The following is a 22,802-nucleotide window of genomic DNA, read 5'->3' as shown; positions in this document are numbered from 1 at the left end:
TAAAACTCAACATTTCTTCAGACCTACACACAATGACTTCATCTTTCATAACTCAGTGTAATTATAGTGATTACTTATTTCTGGCATACGTCAAACATATTTCCATCTATGCATATGACTTCAATTTTCTCAACCCATTTGTTAAAGTATTTCTGGCATGTAAAAAATAATTATTTCCATCACATTAACTCATTCTAAAACACAAAGCCACATTAGCTAAATAAACATGGGGAGCTCCGCACAGAGCATCCATGCAGTGAGGACTGTTATAGATGCTCTAAAAATAAAGGGAACATTTCTTAAACAACACAATGTAACTCCAAGTCAATCACACTTCTGTGAAATCAAACTGTCCACTTAGGAACCAACACAGATTGACAATAAATTTCACATGCTGTTGTGCAAATGGAATAGACAACAGTTGGAAATTATAGGCAATTAGCAAGACACCCCAATAAAGGAGTGGTTCTGCAGGTGGTAACCACAGACCACTTCTCAGTTCCTATGCTTCCTGGCTGATGTTTTGGTCACTTTTGAATGCTGGCGGTGCTTTCCCTCTAGTGATAGCATGAGACGGAGTCTACAACCCACACAAGTGGCTCAGGTAGCGCAGCTCATCCAGGATGGCACATCAATGCGAGCTGTGGCAAGAAGGTTTGCTGTGTCTGTCAGCGTAGTGTCCAGAGCATGGAGGCGCTACCAGGAGACAGGCCAGTACATCAGGAGATGTGGAGGAGGCCGTAGGAGGGCAACAACCCAGCAGCAGGACCGCTACCTCTGCCTTTGTGCAAGGAGGAGCAGGAGGAGCACTGCCAGAGCCCTGCAAAATGACCTCCAGCAGGCCACAAATGTGCATGTGTCTGCTCAAACGGTCCGAAACAGACTCCATGAGGGTGGTATGAGGGCCCGACGTCCACAGGTGGGGGTTGTGCTTACAGCCCAACACCGTGCAGGACGTTTGGCATTTGCCAGAGAACACCAAGATTGGCAAATTTGCCACTGGCGCCCTGTGCTCTTCACAGATGAAAGCAGGTTCACACTGAGCACGTGACAGAGGTGACAGAGTCTGGAGATGCCGTGGAGAACGTTCTGCTGCCTGCAACATTCTCCAGCATGACCGGTTTGGCGGTGGGTCAGTCATGGTGTGGGGTGGCATTTCTTTGGGGGGCTGCACAGCCCTCCATGTGCTCGCCAGAGGTAGCCTGACTGCCATTAGGTACCGAGATGAGATCCTCAGACCCCTTGTGAGACCATATGCTGGTGCGGTTGGCCCTGGGTTCCTCCTAATGCAAGACAATTCTAGACCTCATGTGGCTGGAGTGTGTCAGCAGTTCCTGCAAGAGGAAGGCATTGATGCTATGGACTGGCCCGCCCGTTCCCAAGACCTGAATCCAATTGAGCACATCTGGGACATCATGTCTCGCTCCATCCACCTGCACCACAGACTGTCCAGGAGTTGGCGGATGCTTTAGTCCAGGTCTGGGAGGAGATCCCTCAGGAGACCATCCGCCACCTCATCAGGAGCATGCCCAGGCGTTGTAGGGAGATCATACAGGCGGCCACACACACTACTGAGCCTCATTTTGACTTGTTTTAAGGACATTACATCAAAGTTGGATCAGCCTGTAGTGTGGTTTTCCACTTTAATTTTGAGTGTCACTCCAAATCCAGACCTCCATGGGTTGATACATTTTATTTCCACTGATAATTTTTGTGTGATTTTTCAGCACATTCAACTATGTAAAGATAAAAGTACTTAATATGAATATTTCATTCATTCAGATCTAGTATGTGTTATTTTAGTGTTCCCTTTATTTTTTGGAGCAGTGTATAATGCTACTATTAGCTACTTATTTGACTCCAGACACTTTCATGATGAATGAACCCTTTATGACCTCACTCAGAATCTCTTAAATGGGAAGACGTGTGAGTTCTGATTGGACCAAAATCTGAATTCTAGAATTCAAAGAAGCGGAAGAGGATGACATCAATCTCACATCAGTGACAGTTCTACACACTCTCTCTCTAGTTTCATGTCTTGTATTTGAGCTACACACATGGCTAAGTGGTTTTAACTGTAGAGCTGTAAGTGTGTGGGTGGTGGGTGGTGCTGTGAAAAATGCAACAACCTGTGAGATACGATGTGGCTTGTTCCAACGTAGACTTGGCTGGGATACTCCTGTGAATTAGTGATTTGGTTAATTAAAGACGTACAACTTCCTCACCTGGTCGAAGGTTAAAAACAGATATTTGTCCCAATATGGCATTCTGTTAATGATCACAATAGCCATTATCACCTCCCCTTTCTGAAAGTCCAGACTGGCCAAAGACCCGTGCCCCCCATGCCCATCCCACAGTATGCCGTCCAACAGTCGAAGGGACAGACAGACAAAGTGACAGACAATCAAACTGACATGGTCTGTGACAACAAGCAGCTGGAACTGTTACTGATGAGTCCTGCTCAGGGATTCAATCTTGCAACCTTTCGGTTACCAGTCCAACGCTCTAACCACTAGGCTAGCTGCAGCTACCATGTAGCTCAAGCTGCATAGCTTTACCCACTAATTAGTGCTGATGCTATCCAGGCCATGCAGGATTCTCGATGGTCTGCCAACACGCACATTTTGGGCCTTGTTACCTGCAACTATGAGGTCATTTTAGGGAGGATTTGACAACTACAGTGCCTTGCAAAAGTATTCAGTGCTGTCACGACTCCCACTGAAGTTGGCTCCCCTGCCTGTTCGGGCGGTCGTCGTCACCGGCCTACTAGCCGCCACCGATCCCTTTTTCCTTTTCTGTTAGTTTAGTCTTATTAGTTGCACCTGTCCCTATTTGTGTTTTCTTGATTTTATAGCCTATTTAAGCTTGTTAGGCCCTCTCTAGTTTGTGCGGGAAGATTTTGTGTTCACGTTTAGTGTTGGCTGTGGTTTTGCGCTCCGGACTGTTTTACCCTGTGTTTAGTGTTGGCTGTGGTTTTGCGCTCCGGACCGTTTTATCCTGTGTTTTGGGTTGGTCAGTGTTTTCCGCCCTGTGTTTGGGCATGACCGTTTGTGCCGGAATAAAGTGCCTATTTTTCTCGAACCCTCTGCTCTCTGCACCTGACTCCTACATTCCACTCCTACTCATCCGTGACAATCTCCCTTTGCGTGATTCCTATTTTGTTGTGTTACAACCTGCAAGTTAGATGGATTTTTATTTGGATTTCATGTAATGGACATACATAAAATAGTCCAAATTGATGAAGTGAAATGAAAAAAATAACTTGGTTAAAAAAAAATATCTAAAAAAAAATAAAGTGACGCATGCATATGTATTCACCCCCTTTGTCACATGATCTATCACATGATCTCAGTATACAGTCGTGGCCAAAAGTTTTGAGAATAACACAAATATTCACAAAGTCTGCTGCCTCAGTTTCTATGATGGCAATTTGCATATACTCCAGAATGTTATGAAGAGGGATCAGATGAATTTCAATTCATTGTAAAGTCCCTCTTTTACATGCAAATAAACTGAATCCCTAAAAAAAATATTTCCACTGCATTACAGCCCTGCCACAAAAGGACCAGCTGACATCATGTCAGTGATTCTCTTGTTAACGAGGACAAGGCTGGAGATCACTCTGTCATGCTGATTGAGTTCGATTAACAGACTGGAAGCGTCAAAAGGAGGGTGGTGCTTGGAATCATTGTTCTTCCTCTGTCAATCATGGTTACCTGCAAGGAAACACGTGCTGTCATAATTTATTTGCACAAAAAGGGCTTCACAGGCAAGGATATTGCTGCCAGTAAGATTGCACCTAAATCAACCATTTATCGGATCATCAAGAACTTCAAGGAGAGCGGTTCAATTGTTGTGAAGAAGGCTTCAGGGCGCCCAAGAAAGTCCAGCAAGCACCAGGACCGTCTCCTAAAGTTGATTCAGCTGCAGGATCGGGCACCACCAGTACAGAGCTTGCTCAGGAATGGCAGCAGGGAGGTGTGAGTGCATCTGCACGCACAGTGAGGCAAAGACTTTTGGAGGATGGCCTGGTGTCAAGAAGGGCAGCAAAGAAGCCACTTATCTGCAGGAAAAACACCAGGGACAGACTGATATTCTGCAAAAGGTACAGGGATTGGACTGCTGAGGACTGGGTTAAGTCAATTTCTCTGATTAATCCCCTTTCTGATTGTTTGGGGCATCCTGAAAAAAGCTTGTCCGGAGAAGACAAAGTGAGCGCTACCATCAGTCCTGTGTCATGCCAACAGTAAAGCATCCTGAGACCATTCATGTGTGGGGTTGTATCTCAGCCAAGGGAGTGGGCTCACTCACAATTTTGCCTAAGAACACAGCCATGAATAAAGAATGCTACCAACACATCCTCCGAGAGCATCTTCTCTAAACCATCCAGGAACAGTTTGGTGACAAACAATGCATTTTCCAGCATGATGGAGCACCTTGCCATAAGGCAAAAGTGATAAATAAGTGGCTCGGGGAACAAAACATCGATATTTTAGGTCCATGGCCAGGAAACTACCAAAACCTTAATCCCATTGAAAACTTGTGGTCAATCCTCAAGAGGCGGGTGGACAAACAAAAACCCACAAATTCTGACAAACTCCAAGCATTGATTATGCAAGAATGGGCTGTCAGGATGTCGTTCCCCAGCCAGTCAGGATGTGGGAAATAGGACAAATACCACGGGGGGTGAATACTTTCACAAGCCACTGTATAGAGTGATCTGTAAACTGTGCTTCTGAGTTTTGAGAAATTTGCAAAGTGATCAAATAAGTATTGCAGGACTCTTTCAAGTTGATTGGGAGATGTGAAATATATGTGAAATATTGGGGAAACGACACTCCGTCAACCAATATACTTCAATCTAGGGAATATTTTTCATAAAATAAAAGCCTTTGACTCCGTTATACCCCCGAGGTACAGAAATATCTATAAATCTCTGTAAAGTTCACTTGTTTGGTGCGAGCTTTGTAGAAGGCTAATATCACTCATATTGATCTGTGTGAATGGGGATTTGGAGGCAGACAAACAGAGACTATAATATTTGCACATGAAGTGCAGCTAGTATTAGTTGTGTGATATTGAGGGAGCATCTCCAGGCCTATGTAATATAGGAAAAGGTTTAATAAAGCTTTCTCTCTGATCTCCCCAGCTGTACCAATTCATCTCTATTGGTCAATTGGTTCTGCCTCTTTTGATCATCTCATTGAAGAAGTAGGGTCACGCTTGCCGGACACTTTGCTGAATTAATTGTTGGCAAACAAAGGTGCTCAAAACATAGTTTGAGTGTTTACAGAAAGCTGCTTCTCCAATTTCCTGTCACACACATGACAATATGGGTCCAACCCAGTTTATTTATTGTCTTTATTGTCTCTCTCTCAATTTCAATTCAATTTAAGGAGATTTATTGGCAATGGGAACATACGTTTACATTGAAAAGCAAGTGAAATAGATAATACAATGTGAAAAATGAACAGTAAACATTACAAGTTCCAAAAGAATAAAGACATGTCAAATGTCATATTATTAAGTCTATATACAGTGTTGTAACAATGTGTAAATAGCTGAAGCACAAAAGGCAAAATAAGTCAACATAAATATGGGTTGTATTTACAATGGTGTTTGTTCTTCACAGGTTGCCCTTTTCTGGTGGCAACAGGTCACACATCTCGCTGATATGATTGCACACTGTGGTATTTCACACAATAGATATGGGAGTTAATAAAATTTGGATTTGTTTTCAAATTCTTTGTTAGTTTGTGTAATCTGAGGGAAATATGTGTCTCTAATATGGTCATGTACTTGGCAGGAGGTTAGGAAGTGCAGCTCAGTTTCCACCTAATTTTGTGTGCAGTGTGCACATAGTCTGTCTTCTCTTGAAAGCCAGGTCTGCCTATGGCGGCCTTTCTCAATAGCAAGGCTATGCTCACTGAGTCTGTACATAGGCAAAGCTTTCCTTTTTCCGTTTTGGGTCAATCACAGTGGTCAGGTATTTAGGGCCAAATATCATTCTAGTTTGCTCTGTGTTTTTTTGTTAATTCTTTCCAATGTGTCAAGTAATTATCTTTGTTTTCTCATAATTTGGTTGGGTCTAATTGTGTTGCTGGAATCTGTGGGGTCTGTTTGTGAACAGAGCCCTAGGATGAGCTTGCTTATTAAAGGACTCTTTTCCAGGTTCATCTCTCTGAAGGTGATAGCTTTTTTATGGAAGGTTTAGGAATCACTTCCTTTTAGGTGGTTGTAAAATGTAATGGCTCTTTTCTGGATTTTGATCATTTGCTTCACACACACCCTTTATCTCTCCTCTCTGGCAACAACAGAGCTGTCTGTGTTATTTGTCTCTACGATGGCGGTTTCTGTAGTGAACCCATCAGGCACTGGTGTGGTGCAGGGGAAAGCGCTCTCAATACGACACAAACAGCAGGAAGGACCAGCTTATTAAACACACTTCAACAGCTGTGCACCACTCTCTGGAAGCAACAACACACACACACACACAAGCACGCACGCACACACACACACACACACACACGTGCGCGCATGTGGCTCACAAACAGGCTCATTCGGAAGAAGAGAGGAGGAAAGGAGGAGAAGAAAGAAGCCAGCATGCAACAATTAATGAGGGGAAGAAGATGGAGAGAATAGGGAGAAAGTGAGTGTGAAAGATAACAAGAAAGAGAGAAGGGAAGAAGAAATCTACGCTAGCTCCCTGGCGGGAAGGTTGGCTTGCCAATAATGTAAAGGCATAGCAAAAAGAGTGAGCAACCCCAAACTACATGCTGTCTCTTGCCAAAATGAAGGAATCAAAATATTAATAAGATACACAGTACCAGTCAAATGTTTGGACACGTTCAAGGGTTTAACTTTATTTTTTGCCCATCTCAATCTTTTATTTTTATTGGCCAGTCATAAAAAATGCTTAATTGTGAGGCTAAATATGAGGGATGGACATGCAGATAAATGAATGTCAGATGTTTTGCTGGGGTCTCAGGAATGATAGGGTTAAGCTCTTAGGACTGTGAAAGTTCTTCTAGCTTACTGCTTATGTGCTCATTCATGCATTCTGAGCCAAAGTTAACAGCCTATGTCCAGTTACCATACTGAGCACACTGACAGACTACACCACTAACAGACTACATCACTTTGGCAGCCAGCATCATGTGTAGTAGAACTTGGAATATGTCCTGTTATGCAAAGACGGCTAGCGATCTAACTAGCTAATCAAATACCATTAGGTCTATAAACCAAATCCCACTGATCCTTGCAGGACAGACATTTTGCATGATTGATTGGCTCCCAAATCCATACTCGTTAGTCATGCAAATGACCTAAATTATTATTTCAGTTGTGTGCAATAATTGCTGGCTGTAATGTCAAAATAAGCATATATAAATGTATGTAAAAATAGTTTAATGAATAAGTATGACTAATGTGAGCCTCTATTAATTCCTCTACCTACCACACTTCCTTAACACAGACTACTCCTCTCCATCAAGCGCATGTATATCAAATAGTGGTTAATTCTAGCATGGTGGTTAATTGTTAGCCTGCCTTCCATCAAATGAGATAGACATCCTTTTCAGAACCCCTAGCCTCCCTAAAGGAGCAAGGCCACATATGGCGTACACATACCGATATGAGTTCCATCAGGAGGACCCACTGTTCAAAGGAAACATTTACACTCTTCTTTCCTTGGGTAGGACACAGGGAAGAACACACAAACTGGGGGTTGAGGTTGAGTTGTAGCAGCAGAGGGAGAAGGGTCCCTTCTGTAGGCATAGGGTGTGTCTTAAATGGTACCCTCTCCTCTACATAGTGCACCACTTTTGACCATGGTGCATGTTCACTAATTATGACCAGAGCCCTATGGGTCAAAGTAGTGCACTATATAGGGAATAGGGTGCCGTTTTGGACAGACCCCTAGTGTCCCCTTAGCCATTTTAGCAGATTGTTCCAACAGGCCATTCCCCATGAGATCACTCTTCATGAAATCAAATTAAAATGGTGGATCTCATCTGGGCTGAATGGCTGGGGGTTGACAGGTTCTTTCATCAACACTGTCTGTCTCTGACCATCCACAGTCAAGACTCAGACAGACGGATCTTTATTGTTGGGGTGAGGAGAGGGACTCAACAACATCCCACTATAATAAAAACAGGAGAAATTAATGGAATCACATTGGCATGGAGCACGGACGTGTGAGTGTGTCAGAGGAGGCTGGTGTAAGGAGCTATAGGAGGACGGGCTCATTGTAATGGCTGGAATGGAATAAACTGAATAAATGTGGCTTCCCTATGTTTGATGTGTTTGATACCATTCCATTCATTCCATTCCAGCCATTACAATGAGCCCGTCCTTCTATAGCTCCTCACACCAGCCTCCTCTGTATAGTGTTTGGCTGTTAGCTGTAGCATTGCTTGGCCTTTGTGTTGCTCAGAGAACCACAGATGGTTAGAACACACGGATGAACACGTCTTCTGTGACAAAAGAGCATGATATTACTTACCTGCAGGATCAGAGCAGCAGAAGCAGACACCAGGCAGCCACATCAAGGGAGCATAAGAAAGAGACAGAAAAGGGAGAGAAACACAACTTAATATTCTGTCTGAATATAAATACATACATCTAGAACATGGATGGGTAACTGGCAGCCCCCTTTTGTAGTAGGCTAGCAGCCAATCCTCAAAAAAGGCTTTCATTTTTGAGATACCCCTACCCTAGGTAGAACAAAACAACCATGTTTTTTGGCATCTATTATGTCTCCAAATTATGAAATGGATGGTTGAATAAAAATATTATTCTGCAAAAAAGTGGTTAAATTGATAGATATTGTAGCACAACCCCTGAATGTAAAAAGTGCAGAATAAGGCCTGGCTGGAGGGGGGATGGGCCGCAAAAACTCATGTTACCCAATTTTGCAATATTTGAAATAGAAGTAGTCGGTTGTCTGCCCTACATACACAAACAAACAGCATGAAGATATCCTAATGCATCTTGAAAATATAGACCTGTAAACACAGATACAATAGGTGGAAATATCAACTATGAATATTTATGATGAATGTAAGCTTGACTTTACGGTAGCTTACTAATAGAGAACTTTCCGAGAAAAATGCTCTCATTCAATGCTTTACAGTACTGTCTAACATAAATACATACAGTTACATGTTTTTATGACATTGTGGCTATTCTAATCTAATCAACTCTAAGGAAAATGAGATGGCTCAGACACTGGAAACTGTCATTTCTACTGTCAAATGTTCCTCTGTGGATTTTATTTGTTCAGCCCCTACTCTTGTAATTACATTACCGTTACCACCCCCCACACTTCTATATGTAAATATTTCATGAGAGACATCTTTCTTTTCTGATTTGTGTACTGTTGAAATCAATACTATTTTTGTGCAATTTGTTTGGAATCCAATTTGACTGCCGTAATTACCACATTTGTATGGATACAGGAAAGGCAGCAGACTGCTTGGCATGGCAACACCGAAGTATTCCAAGTTACAAGCCTCTTTGTGGATCAATGAGGCAACTCAGAGGCTCAAACAGAAAAAATCTCTAGACCAACTTTACTCCACACACAGAGACAAGTACAAAGCTCTCCCCCTTCCTTCATTTGGCAAATCTGACCATAATTATATCCTCCTGATTCCTGCTTACAAGCAAAAACTAAAGCAGGAAGCACCAGTGACTCGGTCAATAAAAAAGAGATGAAAAAAGAGATGGTCAGATGAAACAGATGCTAAGCTACAGGACTGTTTTGCTAGCACAGACTGGAATATGTTCCGGGATTTTTCCGATGGCATTGAGGAGTACACCACATCAGTAACTGACTTCATCAATAAGTGCGCAGATGATGTCGTCCCCACCAGTGACTGTATGTACATACCCCAGCCAGAAGCCATGGATTACAGGCAACATCTGCACTGAGCTAAAGAGTATAGCCGCTGCTATCAAGGAGCGGAACTCTAACCCGGAAGCTTATAAGAAATCCACCTATGCCCTCCGATGAACCATCAAACAGGCAAGCATCAGTACAGGGCTATGATTGAATCGTACTACACCGGCTCTGAAGCTCATCGACTACAAAGGGAAGCACAGCCGCGAGGTGACCAGACGAGCTAAATTGCTTTTATTTTCGCTTCGAGGCAAGTAACACTGAAGCATGCATTAGAGCATCAGCTGTTCTGGAAGACTGTGTGATCACGCTCTCCGTAGCCTATGTGAGTAAAACCTTTAAACAGGTAAACATTCACAAGGCCGCAGGGCCAGACGGATTACCATGACATGCGCATGAGCATGCGCTGACCAACTGGCAAGTGTCTTCAATGACATTGTCAACCTTTCCATTGTCAAACTGAGTCTGTAATATCAACATGTTTCAAGCAGACCACCATAGTCCCTGTGCCCAAGAACACTAAGGTAACCTGCCTAAATTACCACCGACCCATAGCTCTCACGTCTGTAGCCATGAAGTGCTTTGAAAGGCTGGTCATGGCCCACATCAACACCATTATCCCATAAACCCTAGACCAACTCCAATGTGCAAACCACCCCAACAGATGCACAGATGATGCCATCTCTATTCACTCCACACTGCCCTTCCCCACCTGGACAAAAGGAACACCTATGTGAGATTGCTTTTCATTGACTACAGCTTAGCGTTAAACACCATAGTGCCCTCTAAGCTCATCAATAAGCTAAGGACCCTGGGACTAAACACGTCCCTCTGCAACTGGGTCCTGGACTTCCTGGCGGGCCGCCCCCATGTGGTAAGGGTAGTAATGTTCAGTGAGCTTTTCTCTCTCTCTTACCTGTCTAGAAGGAGCTGGCAAGTTAGTACAGAAAGGTTGGATCAACCCTTAAAGAATTGGGTGGGGCTAAGGCTTAAGAGGCTGTGGGGTCGTTATACTACTCCTTCCTTTCAAAGAGCGCATCCTCGCGCTAGCTTGCGGCTCTACGTCTTACAGGAACGCGCTCACCGGCCAAGCACACGCACTGTCGTGGATACAAGGTCCGATCCCACTTCTGACAGCAATGTAATGGAACAGCAGGGAGCAGGTTTCGAACCCTCGACCTTCGAGCCCGAGGTCCGGCGCACTATCGACTGTGCCGCAAAAGCATGCTCGTGCGGCAGTCGATTACCGCGCTTATAAACCCAGAGTCGTTACATTACTTATGTTACATTACTTACTTACATTACCATCCTATAAATGTTTTAGTGAAATATAATATACACAATTTTGCAGACACTTTTATCCAAAGCGACATACATTCATGCTTTAATACATTTTTATGTATGGGTTGTGTCGGGAATCAAACCTAATATCCTGGCATTGCAATGCTCTGCCAAGATGCATGACTGGGTTATAAATGCTATGTGAAGCCTCAATTTGATTTTATTTATAAGGCCTTTATTAAGGGGTACTTACCCTTTATAAAGCACGGGTTAAGGTCATATTTGACATAGTGGGTTAGGTTACGTTTGACATTGGTGGTTACGTCACACAGTCATGCCACATTTAAGAACCTTTTGTAAATCATGACATACGGTTATAGATGACTTGTAACACATTTGTGTAGTGTTTATGAAGGCTTTATGAAGACTTTATAAGCTGCGCGTCATTTAAAGCGGGACCTAGATAACACTACAATTAGTCAATGGGTCTTGTTTGTCTGCTGAGTGCCTGCCCCCAACTGTTGTAGAATTGCTGTAGAATTGCTGATCACCACACAGCCCCAATACCTCGCCAGTCATACTGGAAGGATACTGGCCTTGTTGCTGAAGCTTGCCCAGAATTACCATCCATTTTTCAAAATGACATATTTTCACAACCAATAATTTATACAGTCTATACACACTCTTGAGTGTAAGTCGCTCTGGATAAGACCATCTGCTAAATTACTCAAATTTAAATGAGAGTTGGAATAGTAGAATACATAAGGTGCAAGTTCGAGATTTGGTTGTGCATCAGCAGTTTTTCTCTTCCTATGTCATACAATGACAGTCACTCAATTAGCCATGTAAATGTGTGCTTGGTATTTTTTTTGTGATCTCTCGCTCTCTCTCGATACTGGGCTTACTGCTCTCTCTCCATGTTGGGGTTAGAACTGCCACAAAAATGCTTGATACTTTCATCAATAAATTACAGCAAATAAGTAGATCAAAGGCCCTTGAAATATTATTTTGGGCTGCTTTGGAGGGAGGCGAGGGGAGATATCAAAAACAGTGGGACAGAGAGGGTGAAGTGGGAGAGAGAGTATGAGAGGGGAGAGTGAATGGGAAAAGAGAGAGGGATCCCAGAACTGCAGAGAGCTGCTGATCAATTAAAGACATAACTAATGAAGCAACCCCTTATTTTCTCTCCCTCTCTTTTCCTTCTCTCTCACTTTATCTCTCCATCTCTTCAGCACAAAGAGACGAGGGGTATATATACAATGCTCCAGCAATCCCCTCTCATTCCTACATCTTATCTCTTCTCTTCTCCCCCATTCCTCCTTCCCTCCTTCAACCCGTCCAGAATGGGAGCAAATGTGTGTTTCCAAGCAACCCTAGACCAGAGGTCGGAACTGCATTGTGGTAGAACTTAGCATACAACTGAGACACATAACAGAACAGAAAGGAGAGGAAGAGAAAATGCTCCTGTAGCCAGATAAGTGGTAGTTAATAAGGGGCCTGAAAACTGATAATCCTACTTGAGGAAGAGGCTATTTGTAGGCCATTTATATATCACACAGAACACAAATACAGTACAGAGGATCACACACAAGTGATTGTACAATACAGTCTGACCCTGTACGCTTCTCAATAAGTGGATTGAACTAAACATACGGTTTGTTTACAAAGCAAACTCAGTTGAGAACATAAAAAATGAAGAATAACTATGTTTTGCACGGAAGAGTAAGACGTACTAGAGGATCCTCACATCCTGCAAGGAGATGCCTCTTCTTTCATACGCTGTAATTGCTATATTCCTGTGAATGTATAATTCTGGCTGAACATTTCCAAACAACAACAAATTAACATGTAGAATTGGAAATTATGCTAATTCTGTAATGGGCTTGAATATATCTTGAGGGCTAAGGCGTGTGTGTGTGTGTGTGTGTGTGTGTGTGTGTGTGTGTGTGTGTGTGAGAATAGATAACGCCAGCGACAGAAGATGGTTTTCATTTCACCATGACCGCGACGTTCATTCACACAAACCCTCCAGGCAAAGACAAAAATACGAAAAAACAGAGAAGGAGGGAATGACCTGGGCTTGGCTTTCAGTATACTTAGGATGAGGCAATAATTGTACAGTTACCATGGTGAGGTTCTTAATAAGAAACATTAAGAGAGTAAACAGAACAGGGACATATTTTCTCCCCCTCCTGGGCCATGTATGCAGGATATAAACCCCATCTGTATGTATAACAGTCAGTCATGTGTGTGGAAGCGTACGAAAATGTGCCAAAAGCAAGTGACACTCACAATCTTCTGTTCCTTGCCAGGTTTTCCCCTCAGGCCATTTCAATGCTTTCATTGCTTTGCAGAAGCTTTAAGTTGCCAATCTTTGACCTAACACATGACAGCTCAATCTTTCACAGTGCTGAAGTTCATCAATAGAGTGTAATGTAAATGACAGTGGAAATACTTTACCACAACAATTTAAGATGACACATGCAGTAAGCGCTGTCTTAAGCATTGCCAATCACATCATCATTTAAAATGATTGACAATTGTGTTCTGATATCAAATACAGGTATGACAAGCAAAACAATTTGTTTAAACACACATACACACTATCAAGCACCAGATCACTAGAATGCCCTGACATCATCACTCCTTGGCAGGATGCAGTCCATAGACAGACACAATCATGACACACGCACACACACACACACACACCCACACATACATTACTGCTCTAATGGGACCAATCTGGTTTGCTTCCATTGGTGAGGTGCTAAAACCTCCATAGAGGAGCAGAGCTCATTTTGAAAATGTTTCCTCCTCTCCAACCCTCAATGCTTATTAGAAAAAAGTCTGTTTACATCGTAAAATAATCACAATGCTTTTATGGTCTGAAAAGTGTATTTTTATCACCCAACCAACCAAACAGCAGTGCCACACATCTCAGAAATCAAATAACGTTTTCAGTGGTGTAGGCCAGGTTTGCACTAATAGAATGATCAAAAAATCAATCAAATGTATTTATAAAGCCCTTATTACATCAGCCGGTGTCACAAGGTGCTATACAGAAACCCAGCTTAAAACCCCAAACAGCAAGCAATGCAGATGTAGAAGCACAGTGGCAAGGAAAAACTCCCGAGAAAGGCAGGAACCTAGGAAGAAATATAGATAGGAACCAGGCTCTGGTGGCCAGTCCTCTTCTGCCTGTGCCAGGTGGAGATTATAACAGTACATGGCCAAGATGTTCAAACTTTCATAGATTACCAGCAGGGTCAAATAATAATAATCACAGTGGTTGTAGAAGGTGCAACAGGTCAGCACCTCAGGAGTAAATGTCAGTTGGCTTTTCATAGCCGATCATTCAGAGTTACAGACAGCAGGTGTGGTAGAGAGAGAGTCGAAAACAGCAGGTCAAGGACAAGGTCATAATTCCAGTGAACAGGTCAGGGTTCCATATCCGCAGGCAGAACAGTTGAAACTGGAGCAGGAACATGAACAGGTGGACTGGGGACAGCAAAGAGTCATCAGGCAAGGTAGTCCTTGAGGCATGGTTCAAGGGCTCAGGTCTTCCGGTACGAGAGGGAGAGAGAATTATAGGGAGCAGACTTAAATTCACACAGGATACTGGATAAGACAGGAGAAATATACAAGACATAACAGACTGACCCTAGCCCCTGGATACATAAAATATTGCAGCATAAATACTGGAGGCTGAAACAGGAGGGGTACGGAAACCCTGTGAACCCGTCCGACAATAACCCCAGACAGGGCCAACCAGGCAGGATATAACCCCACCCACTTTGCCAAAGCACAGCCCCTACACCACCAGAGGGATATCTTCAAACCACCAACTTTCTACCCTGAGACAAGGCTGAGTATAGCCCATAAAGATCTCTCCCAAGGCACGAACCCGAGGGGGGCGCCAAAACCGAACAGGAAGATCACGTCAGTGACTCAACCCACTCAAGTGACTCACCCCTCCTAGGGACGGGATGGAAGAGCACCAGTAAGCCAGTGACTCAGCCCCCGTAATAGGGTTAGAGGCAGAGAATCCCGGTGGAGAGAATGGTACCGGCCAGGCAGAGACAGCAAGGGCGGTTCTTTGCTCCAGTGCCTTTCCGATCACCTTCACACCCCTTGGCCAGACTACACTCACCTACTGAAGAGATGAGTCTTCAATAAAGACTTAAAGGTTGAGACCGAGTCTGCGTCTCTCACATGGATTGGCAGACCATTCAATAAAAATGGAGCTATATAGGAGAAAGCCCTGCCTCCAGCTGTTTGTTTAGAAATTATAGGGACAATGAGTAGACCAGCGTCTTGTGACCATAACGTATGTGTAGGTATGTACGGCAGGACCAAATTGGAGAGATAGGTAGGAGCAGGCTCATGTAATTCTTCGTAGGTTATCAGTAAACCCTTGAAATCAGCCCTAGCCTTTACAGGAAGCAAGTGTGGAGAGGCTAAACACTGGAGTAAAAGTATCACTTTTCTTGGTTCTAGTCAAGATTCTAGCAGCCGGGTTTAGCATTAACTGTAGTTTATTTAGTGCTTTATCTGGGTAGCCGGGAAGTAGAGCATTGCAGTAGTCTAATCTAGAAGTGACAAAAGCATGGATTAACTTTACTGCAACATTTTTGCACAGAAGGTTTATGATTTTTGCAATGTTACCAAGATGGAAAAAAAGCTGTCCTTGAAATAGTCTTGATATGTTCGCCAAAAGAGAGATCAGGGTCTAGAGTAACGCTGAGGTTATTTTCAGTTTTATTTGAGACGACTGTACAACCATCAAGATTAATTGTGAGAATCAACAGAATATCTCTTTGTTGCTTGGGACCTAGAACTAGCATCTCTGTTTTGTCCGAGTTTAAAAGTAAAACATTTTCCGCCATCCACTTCCTTATGTCTGAAACACAGGCTTCCAGGGAGGGCAATTTTAGGGCTTCACCATGTTTCATCAAAATGTACAGCTGTGTATCGTCGGCATGTTTCCAAATGACATCACCAAGAGGTAAAATACATAGTGAAAACAATAGTGGTCCTAAAACAGAACCTTGAGGAACACAGAAACTTACAGTTGATTTGTCAGAGGGCAAACCATCCACAGAAACAAACTGATATCTTTCCGACAGATAAGATCTAAACCAGGCAAGAACTTGTCCGTATATATATATGGGGAAAGGGCCAATAAACTGGGGGAAAGTTTGCGGGATTCCACCCGGAGGGGCAGATCCCGAGTGGACAGCATAGCTTCTGCCTGAGACGGTCCGCTTGTCGTCGATACCTGGAGATGGTCTTGAGAAGGGCTGACTTGGCTTTCTTCCAGGTACGACGACAGTGGCAACAAACATCTGGGCCAAAGATATGCTGACATCTTCCTCTTGCTCAGGGAAGAGTGGGTGCTGATAGCCCAGGGAACACTCAAATGTCGAGAGACCCATGGCAGAGCAAGGAAGGGTGATGCAGGTGTATTCATCCCACACTAGTTGCTGACTCCAGGTGGTGGGGTTGGCAGAGACCAGGCAGCGAAGAGTTGTTTCCAAGTCTTGTTTTGCTCACTCCTACTGGCCGTTGGACTGGGGGTGGAACCCAGAGGACAGAATGGCCGACGACCCAATGAGTGTCCATAATGTCTTCCAGACGAGAACTGACGACCCCGGTCGGAGACCATGTCTACTGGGAGTCCATGGATCCGGAAGACGTGATGCACCATGAGCTGGGCCATCTCTTTGGCAGAAGGTAGCTGGGAGAGGAATGAAGTGAGCGGCTTTGGAAAACCGATCCACTACTGTCAGGATGGCAGTGTTTTCATCAGATGGGGGAGATCCGTGACAAAGTCCAGGGCTATGTGAGACCAGCCGGAGCTTGCAGAGGAGTCTTGTTCTGCGAACACACTTTGTGACATCGGCTGATGTAAAAAGGGCTTTATAAATACATTTGATTAATTGATAGGTTTCAATAGCCTTGCGCTCTGGACCCGACAGTCCTCGGGGCAGAGTGGTGCCAGAGTGGTTCCTGGGAGAAGGCCAATCCCTCAGCCATAGGGTCGTTGCCGTGGAAGCGAAGTGGCCTGGGCCTTTACTGAACACCCCCCAGAGGTCCTGGTACTCCACAGGAATGGCGGAGAGGTCCGGGGCAACTTCCGAGCCCCCAGGAAGACATCCCGGGTTAGTCTGTGCTGACTTCAGTCATTGAGCGTGGCAGAATGGGATCCAACCATTGATGGCAGCAGCAGACCAGTCAATAAGGGGATTGTGTCGCTGGAGCCAAAATAATCTTAATGAGCAGGAATTGGATCCTCTTCCTGTGGTTCCCTAACACCCGTAGGATGGTATTGTGGGTGACCCGGCCTATAGAGCATCCGTCCAGCGCTCTAAAGTCCATGGGAATGGAGATGGTCTGAGTGGGGATGCCTATCTCGGACGCCAGGGTAGCATGCATCCATAAAGCTCTCATCGGCCCCAGAGTCGATGAGTACCCGGAGAGATTTCGACTGGTTTCCCCTCAGCAAAATGCATGAAAAGTGTAAGGGAAGAGGAAGAGTTATCCGTATGGCCAACAAGAGTACTCGCTCCTACCGGTGAGCCTGGTCTTTTAGGGGACAGGTGGATACAAAATGAGCAGTAGTACTACTGCAATACAGGCAACTCTTAGTGTGATTCCTGTGTAGCCGTTCGGCTGGAGACAGCCTAGCTCTGCCTAGTTGCATCGGCAGCCTTCGGAGACTTTCTGGGGAACTCGGGTAGCCTCGGGTTCTCTCGACAACGAAGCCATCGGGGACATCCCGGAGGCGAGGTTGGAATCCTTGGGCAGACGAGAGAAATCAAATCTCTTCTCCTTCCTTCGTTTCCGTAGTTGCCCATCAATCCGAATTGTGAAGGCAGTGAGCGAGTCGAGATCCATCGGTAGTTCCTAGGGCTGGAAGCTCTTCCTTTACTTCCTCCAATACTCTGTGCAGGAACATGCTGAACAGCGCTTCTGGGTTCCAGGCACTCTCAGCTGCTAACGTGCAGAAATCCACTGCATAGTCTGCCACACTGCTGGAGTCTTGTCGAAGCTGGAGTAACTTCTGGGCAGCCTCTCTCCCGGACAATGGAGCATCGAAAACTCTCTTTACACCACAAACTCCTCCAGACTGAAGCATACAGCCGACTGATGTTCCCATACTGCCGTAGCCCAGGCGAGAGCACTCCTGGACATCAGCGTGATGAGGTACGCTATCTTAGAGAGGAAGGAGGGCTGCAGCTCGATGACCGAGAAACGCCCGACTGGTGCCCGACTCTCCATCGAAGCGTTGCGGTGGAGGTAAGTGGGGTTCCCGGGAAACCGGGGTGGTGGCGCTGCTAACAGCCGGGTTACTGATGGGTTGGGATCTTACAGTCGTGGTAGGCTGCCTAACAGGCAACCCGCGGAATTGCTCCAGCAATGTGTTGAATGCTCGGTCATGGCGTTCGGCCAAGGTCTACAACCCTTCCATAAGACAATGAAGCAACTCCTCGTGCCTTCTGATGTTGGCTCCTTGGGAGGAGATGGCGTTGCAGAGCTGGGCCAGGTCTGCTGGGTCAGTCATGGCCAGTTCGTACTATCACGTTTTAGGGAAGACCCAGATGCAGACAGTGTTGAAGTAACAAAAGTTTATTACTAGAACAGGGGCAGCTAAAACGACATGTCAAGGGCAGGCAGAGGTCAGTAATCCAGATCAGAGCCCAAAGGTACCGAACGGCAGGCAGGCTCAGGGTCAGGGCAGGCAAAATGGTAAAAACCGAAAAACTAGAAAACAGGAACTAGAAACAGACAGGAGCAAAGGGGGAAATGCTGGTAGGCTTGACAGACAAAACAAACTGGCAACAGACAAACAGAGAACACAGGTATAAGTACACTGGAGATATTGGGGAAGATGGGCGACACCTGGAGGTGGGTGGAGACAAGCACAAAGACAGGTGAAACAGAAACAGGGTGTGACAAGATTTGTATAATGCTAGTGGAATCACTCCACATCTTGAGCAAGTTACAAAAACAGTCGGGATCTTACAGTCGTGGTAGGCTGCCTAACAGGCAACCCGCGGAATTGCTCCAGCAATGTGTTGAATGCTCGGTCATGGCGTTCGGCCAAGGTCTACAACCCTTCCATAAGACAATGAAGCAACTCCTCGTGCCTTCTGATGTTGGCTCCTTGGGAGGAGATGGCGTTGCAGAGCTGGGCCAGGTCTGCTGGGTCAGTCATGGCCAGTTCGTACTATCACGTTTTAGGGAAGACCCAGATGCAGACAGTGTTGAAGAAACAAAAGTTTATTACTAGAACAGGGGCAGCTAAAACGACATGTCAAGGGCAGGCAGAGGTCAGTAATCCAGATCAGAGCCCAAAGGTACCGAACGGCAGGCAGGCTCAGGGTCAGGGCAGGCAAAATGGTAAAAACCGAAAAACTAGAAAACAGGAACTAGAAACAGACAGGAGCAAAGGGGGAAATGCTGGTAGGCTTGACAGACAAAACAAACTGGCAACAGACAAACAGAGAACACAGGTATAAGTACACTGGAGATATTGGGGAAGATGGGCGACACCTGGAGGTGGGTGGAGACAAGCACAAAGACAGGTGAAACAGAAACAGGGTGTGACAAGATTTGTATAATGCTAGTGGAATCACTCCACATCTTGAGCAAGTTACAAAAACAGAAGCACAGATTGTTCTCTTGAACCAGAAATAGTTTAACAGAGCCATTATAACAGACAACTGTGTATGTGTGTCTGTGTGTCTCTGTGTGCATTCCTATTGCTGCGCGTGGCTGGCAAGCCCAGCTGGATATGATATTGGCCCCCATTATGGAGTCAGGATGTGAGGCAGAGGCATTGTGTTAAAGTAGGCAATAAGCCTAGTGTCCCAGTCACTTCCATCAGCCACTCCCTCTCAGCGACCAGACAGCACAGACCAACAGCCCTGGAGGAGAGGGGGAGAAGGGAGGAAGCAGACGGAACATTCCACTGAGGAATGTGGGACGGGGGGGACCAAGATCTGATTCTGCCTCCAGTTACAGTACGGGAGGGAGGAGGCTGGTACTGTAGCTTCAATATACATGCCCAAGGCACACCCTAGTTTAGGTATTTTTACTGTGACAAAGCCACTCAGTGTGAATAGTTGGTCTGGTTGTGAGTAAATGTGGTTCATTTAGCTCAGTTTGTAAAGCATTGTGCTTGTAATGCCAGGGTAGTGGATTTGATTCCTGGGACCACCCATACTCATGACTGTAAGTCACTTTGGATAAAAGCATCTGCTAAATGGCATATATTATTATATTATAAATCATGAAGGTGAATAAGATCCAGCTCAGGTTGAGTGACTGATGCGTGCCTGGCTTGCTGCTCCAGAGTCCTGATTTGTAGTGGAGGGTGGCAAGGATTGTAAATCAACTCCTTCCTCCGGTTAGAGTTTCACAGTCTCTCTTTTCACTACATCCATCTATTTGACAAATTGAAATTGGTTCTGGACATGGCGTACATTACATTTACATTTGAGTCATTTAGCGGACACTCTTATCCAGAGCTACTTAGGAGTAATTAGGGTTAATTGCCTTGCTCAGGGGCACATCAACAGATATTTGCTCAAGGGCACAGACAGTTTCTTGTCGACTCTGGGATTTAAACCAGCAACCTTTCGGTTACGGGCCCAACGCTAGTCTGCCTGCCGCCCCATTACAAGGTAAACAAGGCAACAGTAAACATGTCTTCCCCCACGAATAATGCAGCTCCCCCTTGGGCAAATCAGTGTAATTTTGTAAATGCTGGATTTCTTTGGCAAGATGCATCATTCACCAAAGTTGCTTAAAAATTATGCCAGTGGTGTCTGAGATACCGTGTCCAAAATGGCACCCTATTCCCTATAGAGCCCATAGGGTCCTGCTCAGAAGTAGCTCACTACATAGGGAATAGGGTGCCATTTGGGATGCACACTCTGAGTATTTATAGCAGGACTAGAGGAAGATAATTCAGCCAGACTGCTCACTCTGTAGAGAAAAACAAAATACACAGGACATTTATCAGGACTTTGTTGTGATGGTATTGATTGCTGTTTTTCGTGTGTGTGTCTGTGTTAGTTTGTGTATTACATTTTATGTGTGTGTGGTGTGTGTGAGTCATGCATGCATGTGTGTGTTTGTGTGTGCATTCGGAATTGAAGATTTAGGAGTGGGGAAAATGTGGGGGCTATCTTGGCAGTTCTTCATTTTTCACACACACACACGTTTAGCTGGGGACACGCTCAAGGTGAGGTGTTAATGCAGGAAGAGCCATGCTGTAATTTTTTTCCATCTGTCTATCTGTCAGGTGAGGAGCAAGAAGGGGGAACCCATCTGGGCCCAGGCATCACACACACACACACACACATACATACATACACACATACATACATACATACATACATACATACATACATACATACAGTATATATACACATATACTATACATGGCACAGGGGGACTGATGTGCATGAATGGAACACTGACTCAAATCCCCAGACAGACACAAACAGCTCTGCTCTCTCATCACTGGAGTAAACAAGCTAAAGCTATCGCTCAAATACTACCCCTACTAATTTACATAAACACAGATTAGGAACAATGACTAAATAATAGATGAGGCTCTGTTTCAAAGGCCAGGTGTTATTAAGTAAAGATATTTAAAACAGAGTCTGAATACAGAGTCTGTCTTTTGTTGTGCCTCTCTCTCTCTCAAAGACACTGTCTCTCATTTTATGGCAGGCAGAAATCTAGTGTGTTGCCAACCAAAAGTAGTCTCTTCTCATCAGACAGGTCTTGGAACCCTTCAATGATAGCTTCAAATTTGGGGAGACTAAACTCTCTAATTACTTAATATTTTTTACATTTTGTCAGGATATGCAGCTCTACCTCAGGTTCTGTGGTATTGCAGGGACTGCACAGCCTTTCCGCGGAAGCGAAGTCAATGGCAAGGCTTTTCTAAGGTTTTGATCAGTAATCATGGCTAAATAGTTGGTGTACAATTTAGGGCCAGATAGCATTGCATTTTGTTTTGTGCTTGTTTCCCAATAGCTGATGTATCTTTTTTGACTGTGCTTTAATTTGGTTTATTCTGATTGATTGGATGTTCTGGTCCTGAGGCTTCAGTGTTTTAGTAGAACAGGTTTGTGAACTCTGCATTAGGACCAGCTCGATGAGGGGACTCTTTTCTTGGCTCAGCTCTTGGCATTGCAGTGCTTGGTAATGATATGCATGTATTTCTTTAAAGATTTTTTTTTATATGAATGGATATTGGCCTAATTCTGCTTTGCACGCATTGTTTGTAGTTTTCCTCTGGGCATGTAGGACAATCTTACAGAACTCTGCATGTAGGGTTTCGATAGGGTGTTTGTCCCATTGGCTGAAATGTCATCTCCATCCACTCTCTCTCACACACAAATGACTTCACCACCTCTCATCTTCCTTTCATCCCAACCCCTCCAAGCCACTGGTTTAGTGGCAATCAATGCAGTGTACATTGACCTTTCAAAAAGTAAACAGTCTGCATAATTTCTGAGCCAAATACCCTGAGCCAAAATGTCTGAGGCAGAGATGGCACATCTATCACTCCAGTGTTTAATTGCTAAATTGTAATTAT

This window comes from Oncorhynchus clarkii, chromosome 15 (genome assembly GCF_045791955.1).
Source record: "Oncorhynchus clarkii lewisi isolate Uvic-CL-2024 chromosome 15, UVic_Ocla_1.0, whole genome shotgun sequence".
In the NCBI taxonomy this organism is placed as follows: domain Eukaryota; kingdom Metazoa; phylum Chordata; class Actinopteri; order Salmoniformes; family Salmonidae; genus Oncorhynchus; species Oncorhynchus clarkii.
The sequence above is the reverse complement of the archived record's forward strand: the minus strand, read 5'-3'. Positions refer to the sequence as shown.